We start from the raw sequence: 14,237 nt of genomic DNA on the forward strand, positions 1-14,237 counted from the left end.
GTTTTGTGCAAGTTTGATGACTTTTTCTTTTTTTCTTAAATGTTTGGAAAAATTCAATTGTTAAACCATTTGAATGTGGTTTACTTTTATGCAAAGATTTTTAATAAGTGATTCAATTGCCTTAATAGACACCAGAGTATTAAGAGTTTCTATTTCTTCCTTGTTAGTTTTGGCAAGTTCTGCCTTCAAGGAATATGTCAATTTTATGAGAATGTCAGATTTATTGGCATAAAACTGTTTAGGGAGGGGGTCACCTGGCATAGTGGTTAAGTTCAATGTGTTCTGCTTCAGCGGCACCAGTTCACAGGTTCAGATCCCAGGCATGGACCTACACCACTCATCAGCCATGCTGTGGTGGCAACCCACATACAAAATGGAGGAAGATTGGCACAGGTGTTAGCTCAGAGACAAGCATCTTCACACACACACACAAACACAAAATTATTTAGAACATCTCCTCATATCTTTTTTTATTGTCATTAAATCTAAAGTGATGTCCCCTTTTTCTTCCTGATATTGGTAATTTGTGTTTTCTTTCATTTTTTTCTTCCTACTATGCTTCTAGTTATATATCATTTTACTCTTTAAAGGCCAGCTTTTATGCAAATTTTTTCTCTGCTATACATTTAGTATGACATTTCATTAATTTCTTTTCTTAATATTATTTAAATTAGGTTTGAATTACCTCTCTTTGAGTTTACTTTTTGATTTTTTTCTAGCTTTTACAAATTGTATTTTTCAATTATTTACTCATTTTTAATATATTTGACAGGTATTGATTGTTGTGAACTTTCTTTGGAGCACTACTTTGGCAGTATTTCATAAATACTATTATATTATTATCATTATTTTTACTTTCTGAAAATTCTGATGACTTTCATTTTCATTTGATTATAAACTAATTAACAATATGCTTTTAAATTGACAAAAGGAAGGAATTACTTACTTTATTACCACAATTTTCTGATTTGATTTGTTTGCACTGGTATCAGAGAAGTTTTTTGTATTATTTACTTTTTTGTGAATGTGCAATTCATAGAAAAAGAGCTGATTCCTTACTAAATATGAGTGTTCAAATACATCCAGAGAAAAAACATCTACATCATGGATTATGTACAACTATTTTCTCCAAATATTTTTTTCTTAATCTCTTTTGAGATAGAGAAGTGTGTTAAACTCTATTATTATTGTTGTTTTTCTTTTCATTTATCTTTTAAATTCTTTAGAATCTCTCTGTAAAAGTTGTTGCTCTCTAATTAGGTACATAAATATTACTAGTAGACCCTGTATTTTTATTGTTATATTTAGTATTTTAGTGTTTTCCCTTGCTTAATTCTTTCTTTCTTTTTCTCTCTTTCTTTTTTCTTCCTTCCTTCCTTCCTTCCTTTCTTTCGTCTCTTTCCTTCTCTCTCTCCTTCCCTCTTTCCCGCTACCTTCCCCCCTTCCTTCCCTCTTTTTTTCCCTCTCTCTCTCTCCCTCTTCCTCCCTCCCTTTGTCTTTTTTTCCCTCTTCTTTCCTTCCTTCCCTCCTTTCTTTGTGAGCCTGTATTCTACCTTGTTTATTATCAAGATTGTGACTCTTAGTTTGTGTTCATTTGTATTTCTCTAGTATGTTTTTGCCCATCTTTTCATTTTTAATCATTCTGAATCTCCTTTGTACACATCTTTTATATTCAGCTGAGTTAGGTTTTCCTTTTTTAACAAATATGAACATGATTTTCTTTTAATTGTGGAGGTAGGCCATTTAATGACTAAAATGACTCATATAACTCATCTTCATTTGGTCATGTTCATGTATAGAAAATAAATGACAGTTTTAAATATATAATATAACATATAATTAATATGCTATAAAAATACTTTCACCACATGTTTATTTTTTAGTATATATTTTAGTATTTCAGAAGATTTGCATTTTTTCTAGTGGTACCTTTGCCTAATACTTAGTTCCTATTTATTAAAATAAATTTTTTATCAGTTCAATGCTATCTTTCAAGTAGACCCTGAGGGAATAATAAAACTTCATTTTTAACATGATGATTACATCATATATACAATATTATATTGTTATAGCCCTCTCCATAAATTAGTATTTATTTTCTACTAGGAATAATAATTAGATTTACTAATAACTTCTTCTTTCCCTTTCCTTCCTTCTAGCCAGCATCTAATTTACTTCCAGTTAATACCTATGAGTAGCTCTCATAAAAGTTATTCTACATTTTACATACTGTTACCTTCTATCCTTACCATTTTGTTAATTGTAATACACAAATTTTTCATCACATGAAATTTGCATGGTATCCTATTGTTTTTGTCTGCATCATTTAATGTTATATATTTATCAAATAAATTCAATATTCACCATCAAAACTTATGCCAAAATTGCTTCTATGATATTTTTGTCTGAAAGTATCCTTTCTTTACCCTCTTGAAGATTCTCCAGGGAATATTTGCCAGAACAATTTTCAACTTGCACATTCTTTGTTTTTATTTCAGAAAGTTTTGTTGCATTATAATTTTTAGAATAAGCTCTATTCCGTTGCTTGACTTTTCTTCTTCAGGGACCTCAATGATACACACAGTGGATTTTTGCATGTCTTGTCTCTTCCGCCATCGTTCTTTCGACCTATATTTTTTCTTAACTTTTCTCTCTGTATTTTCCTGTTTGCTTTTTTACTACTTTTATTTTCCATTCCCACTATAGTACTTTCCTTGCTCTTGTGCTTATTGTAATTAGTCTTTTTTTTCTTTCTTTAGGTTTGGAGAACTCACTTTTTCTTTGAATCAGTATTCTAAGTTCAAACAGTTCCAAAAGGAAAACAAAACAAAACGAAACAGTAAAAACTCTTGGCATTTGTGTTACATTTGCTTCGTACCCTTTACTATCTTATTTGGTGCTCTCACAAATCGTCTGAAGTAGACACAGCAAGGATTATTACCCCCATTTAGTAATGGGGTAACTGAGGTACCACTTGTTTAATACTATGTAGCAATTTTTTAGAGTTTGATGAAAACTCAAGCTTCCTCATGCTTTGGCAATTTGTCCTGCCTGCTCACATTGCTGCTCCTCAGATTCATTCACATAGGTGATTCCTAATTTAGTCTTGATTTCTAAAATTTTTCCATGTATTTATCTTTATTTACTTTTTTTTTTTACTTCTTTGTATTCTCTACTTTCACTTCTGTATTTTCCTTGCTCTTGTGTTCATTGTGGTTTAGACTTGACTTCTAAAATTTTTCCTAATTTTTTTCCTGAAAACTAACATCTTTCTTTCTTACCTAGTTGCTGTTTTATTTCATCTCTAAAATTCTCTATTTTGATTTTTACTCTTTTTTCTTTGGCTCTATGGTCTTCCTACATTTTTATGTTTATTTTAAAATTGTAGACAATAATTTCATCTACTTTGTTACCATAATTTTTTTCTATTCGTCTTTTGTTATCTATCAATACATTATTAAGTTTATTGTCTTCTTTTTCTCAATAATATATTTTTAGGGAGTCTGACAGTAATCTTTTTGTTTGCCCATATTGATATAGATGAATTTTATCAAAACTTTTAAGAGAGATTTCCTGAATGAGGAGAAAAGGTGGTAGATTTTCTAGTTTCACTCGTCAAGAACAACATCTTCTGTTATTAATATGAATATTTAAGAAGTCCTCTCACTTTCATACCTCTGGGATCCATTTCTGATAACACCTTCAACTTAACCCTTTTTCTTTTTTTAAGGAAGATTAGCCCTGAGTGAACATTTACCACCAATCCTCCTCTTTTTGCTGAGGAAGACTGGCCCTGAACTAACATCCATTCCCATCTTCCTCTACTTTATATGTGAGATGCCTGCTACAGTACAGCATGAGAAGCAGTGCATAGGTCTGCACCCAGGATCTTAACTGGCTAACCCTGGGCTGCCAAAGCAGAACCAGAAAACTTAAGCACTGCACCACTGGGCCGGCTCCTCAACTTAACCCTTTTGTCTGAACTTTTTCTCTTCTTTACACTTAGTTTTTCTGTTATGCTCTTTTTTCAACTCCAAGAATTTTTCTCCTATAGTCTTAGGTCTCTGTCATTCTATAAAAGAATATTTGGAGTATTTCTAATGTCTTTCATGTAATGTAACCAACTATCTTGGATTTCTTGGGACTATTTTAATGCTGAGAGCCCTGCATGCAGGGAAACCCCTTCATCGAGGGCAAATTGAGAAGCTTAGTCATTGAACCTTAATGTCTATTCAACTCCAGTACTGGAGTAGTACTAGTCAACCGGAAGTCTATTCTACTCTGGTAGGCTCACAGTGCCTTAGCGAGTCCTCTCTGTCTCTTCCGCACTCCCATGTAAATCAGAGCTCATGGAACCTTCTCTAATTTTGCTGTTCTTTTTCTCAGATCTATTTGCTAAGGCTTGTATTCTGAAGGGAGTATTGTCCTTTTCAAGGCATCTATTTATTGGCTCCATCTGTGTCCTAGGATTCTCAAATTCCTCTACTCTTATTTCCTTTGTTCTGCTAACTCTTCAGAAGCAAACCTTGTGTGGGTTCTGATTTGGTGGTGATTTGGCACTACCCACTCATATTTTATGGTTTCTAGGTAAATCGTATCATTTTACCCCTTTTTTGCTTTTTCTTAGCTTTTCCCCCCCTATTGTACTAGTGGGTTTGTGTAGACTTTAAAAATACCATTAGAATCATCTGGTCCTGGCTCAAAATTCCCAGGAGTTATAATGTATGCTTCTACTGAATATCTTTTTTGATGAGTTCTCTACTTTTGTGTAGCATAGAACTTCCACCGTTATTGTAATAATCAACAATAGAATATGTTGAGACAACTCTAGCATTGAAAATCTGCATCAATTGGATATTGAATTTTGTGTTTTTGTTTTTTCCCGAATTTTACCTTTCAAGAAGGAGGTATTTACCACTCAACACTCTTTCCCAAATGGACACTGGGAAAAAAGTAAAAGGTTAATTTGCCAGAAATATTTCCAGTGGATTTTAGACTATTTGCATAAACCTACTTAAGATTCATTACAGATTCTCTTCCCTGAATAATATAACAGTCTTGAAATGCACAAAACTGGCCCTCCCATTAATCCCTTGGCAAGAGGACTTACTTTAGTAGAATAAAATTATTCAAAATAAAGAGCTTATCTGAAACTGGAGAATCTGTGAGACCCAGTGTTAATGAAATAAAAACCTTTAGAGTAAGAGTGAATAACGTTCTTAAAATCCATGTCCCCATGGGACACTTTCTTTAGCTATCATAAGTGTTTGTAATCTGAAGAATTTCTTCAGCAATTAAGCCTTTGGAAATGGGTGATCCCTTCTCCAATTCCTGTTTTCCTCTAATTCTAGAATCTTGAACAGTTCCTCTCTTCCTTTGCATTTATCAAAATCTTATGAAAAGCATAAACATACAAACTCTATTTCAATAGGACTTTACTTCTATAAAATATCAATCAATATTTTAAATATGGTGTCGGTAAAAATTAATTTGCAAGATGTTTGGAAACCACACAAAGCAAAAAGAGAATATATAAACCTAGAAAAATGTTGGACCTCCATTTTTAAAAAAATTAAAGTTTCTTTAAATGGCGAGTAATAAAGGAATGAAAGCACACCAAGTCTAGAAAATTGAGTCATTCAAGGTTAGAGAGATAATCAGTTAAATATTTCCTTCTACACAACAAAAGTAGGAAGAGTGAAAGAAAAAGAAAAATGGGAGGTCCAATCAAAACAAAAAAAAATGTATAAAGCAGGAATATTTTTAGAAGCAGACAAGTCATTTACACGGAAGTTGGATATATAGGAATGATGTATTTTTTAATTCAGTGAACTTTATATGAAAAAATATGAAGATAGTCCACATATATTAAACTCATTCTGAATGAAAAAGGAATTTGGAGTAAAATTTAAATTACTGGAGATTGTTTGCTGTTTGGCTGCCTTCTGTTAACAAATTGATCTGACCAATGAGGTGGATCATCTCCAATGCCGTCTTTCCATTGGCAGCCAATGTAACGTTTTAATTTAGTATTAGTAGATACTCCCAGGAATATATGTGACAAGGACAACATCAGTGAGAAGGTAAAAAGCAGTAGGCTTTATCATAAAGAATGAAAAAAAAGACCTCTCACTTCTATTAGCTTAATTTGGGCTTAAGTGAGTTCTCAAATTTTAAAATGGTATTTCTTTTCAGGAAATACAGTTTTAACAGTTGAAGAAACTGCTGTTATTTCAATCTCTATGATTCTTAAAAAAAAAGTGACACTAGAGAACAATTAAAAAACTTAATAAAAAAGCTCCAGTTTAGGGGCTGGCCCCGTGGCCAAGTGGTTGGGTTCGTGCACTCCGCTGCAGGTGGCCCAGTGTTTCGTTGGTTCGAATCCTGGGTGCAGACATGGCACTGCTCATCAAACCACGCTGAGGCAGCGTCCCACATGCCATAACTAGATGCACCCACAACGAAGAATATACAACTGGGTACTGGGGGGCTTTGGGGAGAAAAAGGAAAAAATGAAATCTTTAAAAAAAACAAAGCTCCAGTTTAATCTTAGTCCATTTGAATGTTTTGGTTTTTAGACACAATAAAAAGAAATAATTACATAGTTGATATAAAACTCTTTGAGATATTGCATAAATAAAAGAGGTAAAATATTTTATCATGCACTATAACATAATCTCACACTTTCCCATAACATAAGGTTTTGATTTCTCTCAAAGGTGGTTATTCATTAGAATACTAAGCTATTTATCATATGGATTGGAATTTTAAAATAAACCTTAACTTATGTCACCAACATCGTTGTGGTATCTGGACAAAACGTTCACCATAGACAGTCAGCATGGTAGTTCTAATATCTCTCTCAGGCACTACACACAATTTTGTACATTCAGACCATCATTCTCACCATAAATAACAGCGGATGATAATCCATGCAGAAGAAAATGGAAAACGAAGTTAAAATATATACTCTTCACCTACCATTGTTCCAATGTGGCACCATTTAACTTCTGCACAGACAGTAATGCCTATCATTGACATTTCAGAAGAGAACTGAAAACATTGTAAACCATTTTCTGATGTAAGAAATTATGGTCTTCAAACAATGCTTCAGTCTAAGAGGGAAAGGCTGACGACTCTAGCATAAAACAAAGCTCATCATAAAACATACTGTTACCTCCCGTTACAGGGCACATGTGAAAGTTTGCTAACAAGAAATTCAGCTTCTTTTTCTGAGATTCTCAGATTTGCTTAGGCTGTTTCTGTGGCCACAAAATGGAAAACAATTCAACATGAGGGCAATAGGAAGTGACAATGTAATGGCAAAACTAAACATTCAGTAACTGTAAAAAAAAATCACCAATCATATCTAAGTCGTATGCAATAATGATAACTTCTTATTCTATTTTAATAAAGTACATTGTAATTTAAATACTTGAACCATAACAATCTCATGTGTAGTGATTATATCCTTAGGAAAATTTTAAAATGTGCCTAATTATATCTATAAGGTAACTGCGGAATATTTTGAGAATATTGGTGATAATTAAAGAATACAAATGGAAAAATAGGAATTTTACCCAACTATTGATAACACTAGGGAACATATTAAAAACTCTTCAGGAATTGGATTTATATTCAAAGTGTGTGTGTATGTCTGTATTTTTAGCTGTTTTTGAAGATAGCAAATCTACACTTTGAGTTCTGTCAGGTTTTCTATCCAATAGAGTTGTTGAAAAGTACATTTTCATAGTTCAATTTGTTACCACTGGACAAAATAATATGACACTTAAAGAGTGATAGGATAAATTAATTGATTTCTCCACATCGCCAGGCACAAGGATGTTCCTTTTATATCTATGGAAGCAAGGTAAATTTCTGGCAACTGACCAGATTGTAAAAATATTCATCAGGCTTTTCTTCAGCAGTGAGTTTCTACAGAAAACAATATTCCTGAATCTTTTATGCAGCACAAAAGTATACTATTTATTCCATTTCTGATAGGGAATACCTGAGGTATTCAGATACAGAAAACCATGGAATCGATTGTAGATAGGAAATGAGACTACAATCCTCTCTCTCTAAAAATGCTCTTTCAATGGAGATTAAAATACTCAGCTTATTTATGAAAATGGAAATTCCATTTAGTTTTTTACAATTCTTCTCCATGAGTATTTTATGTTCAAAATAACAGGCTAGATGCGATCTCTAATTATTTAGCTCAGAGGAGTGATCTCTCAGAAACTTTAGAAATACTATGACTAATCTTTTTAATGTGGAGCTCAAATTGCTTGCCATTTATCAACAGAGAGGTAATATTACTGTTTATTTATAATAACACAAAATTAAAAGAAAAGAGAGGAGTCAAAACCCCCTTAAGCTGACAGGCTGCAGAGCTATAACTGGCAGAGTGAGTACAGAGAGATTCAATGTGAAAAGTGGAAGATAATGTGCTCACATACTAATGGGCACTGAACTAGACACAGGCTCATTTTTCACATCATGTCATCTCTAAGGCTTGAATAAAAAGTAATGGCCAGAATGAGCCTGGCTCTATCTCAGACATTATCATTTGCCTCCTCAGTTTTATTTGTGTTGACTTGTACAGTCTAAAAAGATGACAGTCTCTGGGCCTCTGGATCACTCAGAGTGATAATACACAGCACATTACACTGTTGGTGACAGGTTCTGTTCTCCTGGATGGCATATGAAAGGAACGCATCTCTTTCCGTCATTTCAAATGCTATAAACTGACAGAATAAAGAATCTCGCAGAGGGGACATCACAAACCCTGTCTGTTATGATTTTATGAGATAAACCGGAGTTTCTAGGGTATCTTGTTCAGGAAATTAGTGTCAGTCAAACTTTAGTGGTTTTTTTTTTTTTAAGAGATAAATAGCAGACTCTGGAAAAGTAGCCTTGCTCTATTTCAGACAGCAAAACCGCCAAAACCATATGTTCAATCTTGAGAAAAACTATGGTTGTCCTCTCTTTAAAAAAATAGCCCCTGGGTTATCTAGTTAAAGTGCAATAAACTACCCACGGCTTCAATGAGAAATAATGTCCACACACGACAAGATCTTTAAAGAAATCACTAGTCTGATTGTGTGAAAGAATAAATCAGTACTTTTAAATATTTTGGAAGGCTCATTTTTTGCTGAATTGCTAACTTAATGTCCTGTTGAACTATAAACATGCCAAGACTATAATGTTTTTTTCTTGGTACATTTATTCAAGGTTTTATCTTCTTTCTCTTTATTTCAGTAACTATTACAGAATTGATTTACAGTAGTTTGAATTTAACTGAAGGCACCACAAAAATATCACTAAGGTAGATAATAATATGCAGAATTTTATTAATTTATCCCAAACTGAATAGCATATGGGTTCCCTACTCTTACGTTTTTTAAAACATTACGGTGTCATAAAAATTTACAGGTACTTGAATCATAATCTGCCAATTGTCATAGCTTTTTCCCATGTAATTTCAAGTACTTCTATTATAATAAATGTTCCTTGCATGACTTCAGTTTGAGTGATTATTTAACTTAGACTCGCTCATTGTACTTTTCTGTCCATTTCCATGTTTGAAACTTTTTTTTTTACAGTCAAGATGAACAGAAATGAATGTCAAAGAATGTTGAACACATACATTTATAAATGATCCTTTATTCAAATTTTTTTATTATGAACTCACTAAAAAATTTATTTCAAAGTGTAATTTGACCACATGGTTGTATTTTAAGTATAGGATAAGCCTGATGATTCGGGTGACTTAATGCTAAGCCATAAAGACTATTTTAAAAATTAAAGATTAGAAATATAACCACACACACTGCAAGTAAATAAAGGAAATGTTGAAAAGGAACAATAAGAATTTATTTCATGTTTGTTTCACCTATCTCGGTGGATGTCTTATTAATCAATTAATACTTATGCTTCATATTTGTTAAAACTGTGGGGGCCAGCCCTGTGGTGTAGTGGTTAAATTCCATGCACTCTGCTTCAGTGGGCTGGGTTCATGGGTTCAGACCTTGGGTGCAGACCTACACTGCTGGTCAGCTATGCTGTGGCGGTGATCTACAAAAAATGGAGGAAGATTGGCACAGATGTTAGCTCAAGGCTAATCTTCCTCAGCCAAAACAAACAAACAAACAAACAAAAGTAAATCTAGGTGCCTCTTCCAAAAGGAAAAAAAGAAATGCAAAACCTCTAGTTAGACAGAATATGAACTTTTTTTAATATGTTCACATAAAATATGCAAAAAGTGTGGTTCATTATCCCACTGGTGGGTTTTCAGAATTTTCTGGTGCTTGGAAGATTGATTTGAAATTCCCTGAATTGCAGGCCGGTGGAATTATCTGACTACCTAAGTACCCAGGTGTTTGATGGTATTCTTCCTCACTTTCCACTAGGGCATTTTCATTCATACAATCCCATATTGAGATTCAGGCACCTGCTACCCACTTGCCATATCTAAGTATATAGTCACTATTTTATCTTGCTTTCTGGAGGACATAGAGGAAGAAATAAGAGTGAAGGGATTAGAAAGCATTTAATAGTATTAAGCTGTAGTGGGGTTGTTCCGGTTTTTTCGTTTTTAGGATTTCTCAATTTCTCCCCAACTGAGCAATTTTTAGGAGACCCAGTATCAATCTGCAAATTACTCTCCAACCTGGAGATCTTCACTTGCTCTCTCCTTAAGGGTAACTTTAAGACTTTAACATGGTCTACATTTGCCTCCTTACTTTGTACCACGTAGCTTGATGTTCTTTTTTATTAGCCCACCACTTCCCTTGTGTTATGTGATTTGTCTCGGGGTATCCTATTCTGGAAGGTGAACAAACACCCAGAATTACTGTTTATTGAGCACAATCTCTCTCTCTCTCATCTCCTCAGAGCAACGCCTCAAACACAGTGAATGCACACTGAAAGCTGATGACTGTAGGACGGTCAAAGAAGTACTTTCTTTAATGAACCCTCTGGGGTGAGCTTTTGTGAAAGCGTCTTTGACTCCTGCAGATGGACCTCACCTTTGTAAGTTTGCATTCAACAAAGAGCATTTAGAATCTGAAATGTTACTTTAATAGAATCAATTCTGTCAACCTAGTAAAGAGCAATATTTTAAATAATAGTGAGTAATAGCATACTTCATTTCCTGAATACACACTTGTCTGATAAAACTCATTTACTAGTGGAAAATAGAAATCAGTGAGACTATATATATACATATATATCTTATTATTAACATATTTAACAAGAACTTCTTCAAGTGAATATCCTTCTATTATATATGTGGGGGAAAAATAGAAGAATTGAGGCCCTTCAAAATCTCTTACCCAATTAAGGTATAGAAATGTACGTATAATAGAATCCTTTTTTTCAAATTGTTTCAAAGTAAACATGTGTCCCTACAGAAAAGAGAATGAACCGTAGCCCCTAATAGAAGTCTGCAAATCCACAATGTTGTCTATCGAGCAGCGTCATGACTAACCATATGGTAGCACAGGGACATGGAAAACATAGTCTCTAGCTGAGGCTTACTGTAAAAGCCATTTTTGCTCTTGGAAACGGGAATTGCTGGCCAACTCCATTAGGCTTCCACCTCATGTCCTTAGACTGCCTTCTGCCTTCCTTTGTTCAGGTCTTATCCCTCAGCGTCGATGTTGAACTCGCCTCCGGGAACAAGTAAGCCTCTTCCTTGTAGTCTGCCCATGGAGTCATGAGGTTAAGGGTGTATCTGCTCCATTCCTGATAAATGCCAGTTTTATCTGGCCCATTTCTTTTGTGTGTCTTTCAGTTAGATAGCAGGGTTAGGACATATCAAATCTTGTATTCTCCATGTCCCTTTTATTTTGGAAAGCTTTTGAGAGCTTAACATTTCCCTGTTTCTTGTTGTTCAGACCAAACCATTCCCTTCTGAATCTGTTTACTAGTGGCCTCTTGCCTCCTACAGCAAATCCAGGCTTCCTCTTGTCATCTTCAAGGAACCCACGTCTGGCTTGCCTTTCTGTCCTTGTGTGCGCTGCCCTAGCTGTCACTTTTACTTCTAGTCAATTTTAACCGTGTAAACAGAATAGAATCATTATAACAGTTAAGCAAGAAGTCAAGTGATATCAAAGACAAACTGTTTGGGATTAAAAAGAATGGAATCCAAATTTCTCCCCGCTGAAGAGCTAATAAATATTTACTAAGACTTTAACTTCTTACCACATAAAAAACTTCCAATTCACCAGGCATGCTTGTATCCAAACATTACTGAGGGTTACATATATACATAGTATTAGCTCAACTAATTGGTCATAGCTTTTAGAGAATTTTTATTTAAATTGTGTATGAATTTAAAAGGACTGCTAAAGTAATATGTTCCAAATCCCTTACTTTTTTCCCCAGCTCCTGATAGGAGATTGAATGCCTCTCCATATACGACTTACAAATAGTTTTCTAGCCTCTGCATGAAACTCTTCAAGCATTTTTCTCTTAGAAAAACCCATTCAGTTTTTAAGTAGTTTTATTTAAAGGAAATTTTTCTTTAACTTGAATTGAAATCTATCACTTAGTAATGTTCAACAGTTGGGTATTATTCTCACCTACGGAAGCATGCAAATCAAGAGTAAATAAATTTGTACATGCAGTCTTTCAAATATTTAAAAATATTTATTGTGTCGCTTAAATTCTCTGGGTTAAATAATCTTATTACTTAAACTAAGCATTATATAATTTACTTGAGTCTTTTCGTGGTCCTAATTTGTGTTCTCTACTCCTGTTTATTAAAATTCTTCTCAAAAGATGGTACCCAAAACTGATTATAATGGTCTGCCACATCACACTGATGATGAAGCTAAATTAAAACTCCAATGAGATTTTTACATAGGTTTTTCGTAGTCATGCCTTCATTATTGTGTGCTTGTAAACTTTGAGTTTTTAGACTCTGGAGCAAGATGACTTTAGATTAATCATTATTACATTTTAAACATATTGGTTTACCTGGGTTTTTTTTGCCTGTCAAGACTTTTTTAGATATTGATAATAAGTGAACATTTTCTGTATCTTGTTCAGCCTTATGCCGTTCACAAATATGATTGATATGCTGTCTGAGTGCTCATCAAACTCTGTAGTAAAATAGCCTAGCAAAATTTAAAATTTTATTTGTTTTACAAATCTATACATTTATTTTTATCAAAAATACAAGCTTTGATTAAAGGACCATGAACTATCAAACTCTAATTTTTAACTATGATGATAGTGAAATTTTTCTATAATACCATAAATAGATCTTTAGAAATAGTGAGCTTATGCCTTTTTATAATTGTTTATTTTCTTCTATAATTTTAGTCTTTAAAAAGATTGTAAAAGTTGGCAAAGTTTGAAATGTTATCTGACATCTCTCCAAAGAAGTTATGTTCAAAGGTTTCTAAAGAATTCTGGTGGAATAGGCAATATTCCTAAAGCTTCTTCTAAATGGCCTTTCTGGTACAGAAACTACTAGTCCAATAAGATTTAAGCACCAAAGTAGACTTGTAAGAGGAAAATATATTAGTTCAATTGCTGGTTTGAAAATAAGGATTTCTAGACTCATAACACATCAGAATTTGTAGTAGTAAAATGTGTTTTCCTCTTATTTCAGGAGTATCATTCTTACCACTAAATACTCTTTTAGAAAATATCTATATCACCATGCTGAGCGTAATCTCTACCACATGGAGTTACATGACTTTTCCCCCCATTAAGTATCAAAAACTTAGGTGAGAAGATGTAGTTCCAGGTAAACAAACCCAGACGTTCCATTGAGATTCACCTTCAGCTCTGATTAAGTCACTTCATCTCCTGTCAAGTTCCCTAACTATAAAGTAAACTGATGCCATGCCTCCTCTCTTAAGGGAATTTTTGAGAGTTAATGAATGCACAGTGAGCAATTTAAGGATCAAACACACTGGGCAAAAGACTAAATTTTTATTATAGTGGATACTCACAGCCTTATGTAATCTGCCAGTCTAAACCATGTGCTGCTTTGGCACATGCTTACTGAAAATAGCAGACCAGTTTGTGAGCTGGCACCATCTCAACATAGCAGATGGACATGCAACAAAATAACTAGCAAAGAGACCTTGTTTCAACATCAAATATGTTTCCTTGGGGCCAGATTCCTGGGCAAAGTTGTTTTAGCGATGCCGCTGCAACTAAGGTAACTGAGGCGGTCCATCCCCTTTGCATTAAGCCTTCATTAACTTTTTCTA

The sequence above is a fragment of the Equus quagga genome, chromosome 4 (genome assembly GCF_021613505.1).
Source record: "Equus quagga isolate Etosha38 chromosome 4, UCLA_HA_Equagga_1.0, whole genome shotgun sequence".
NCBI lineage: Eukaryota > Metazoa > Chordata > Mammalia > Perissodactyla > Equidae > Equus > Equus quagga.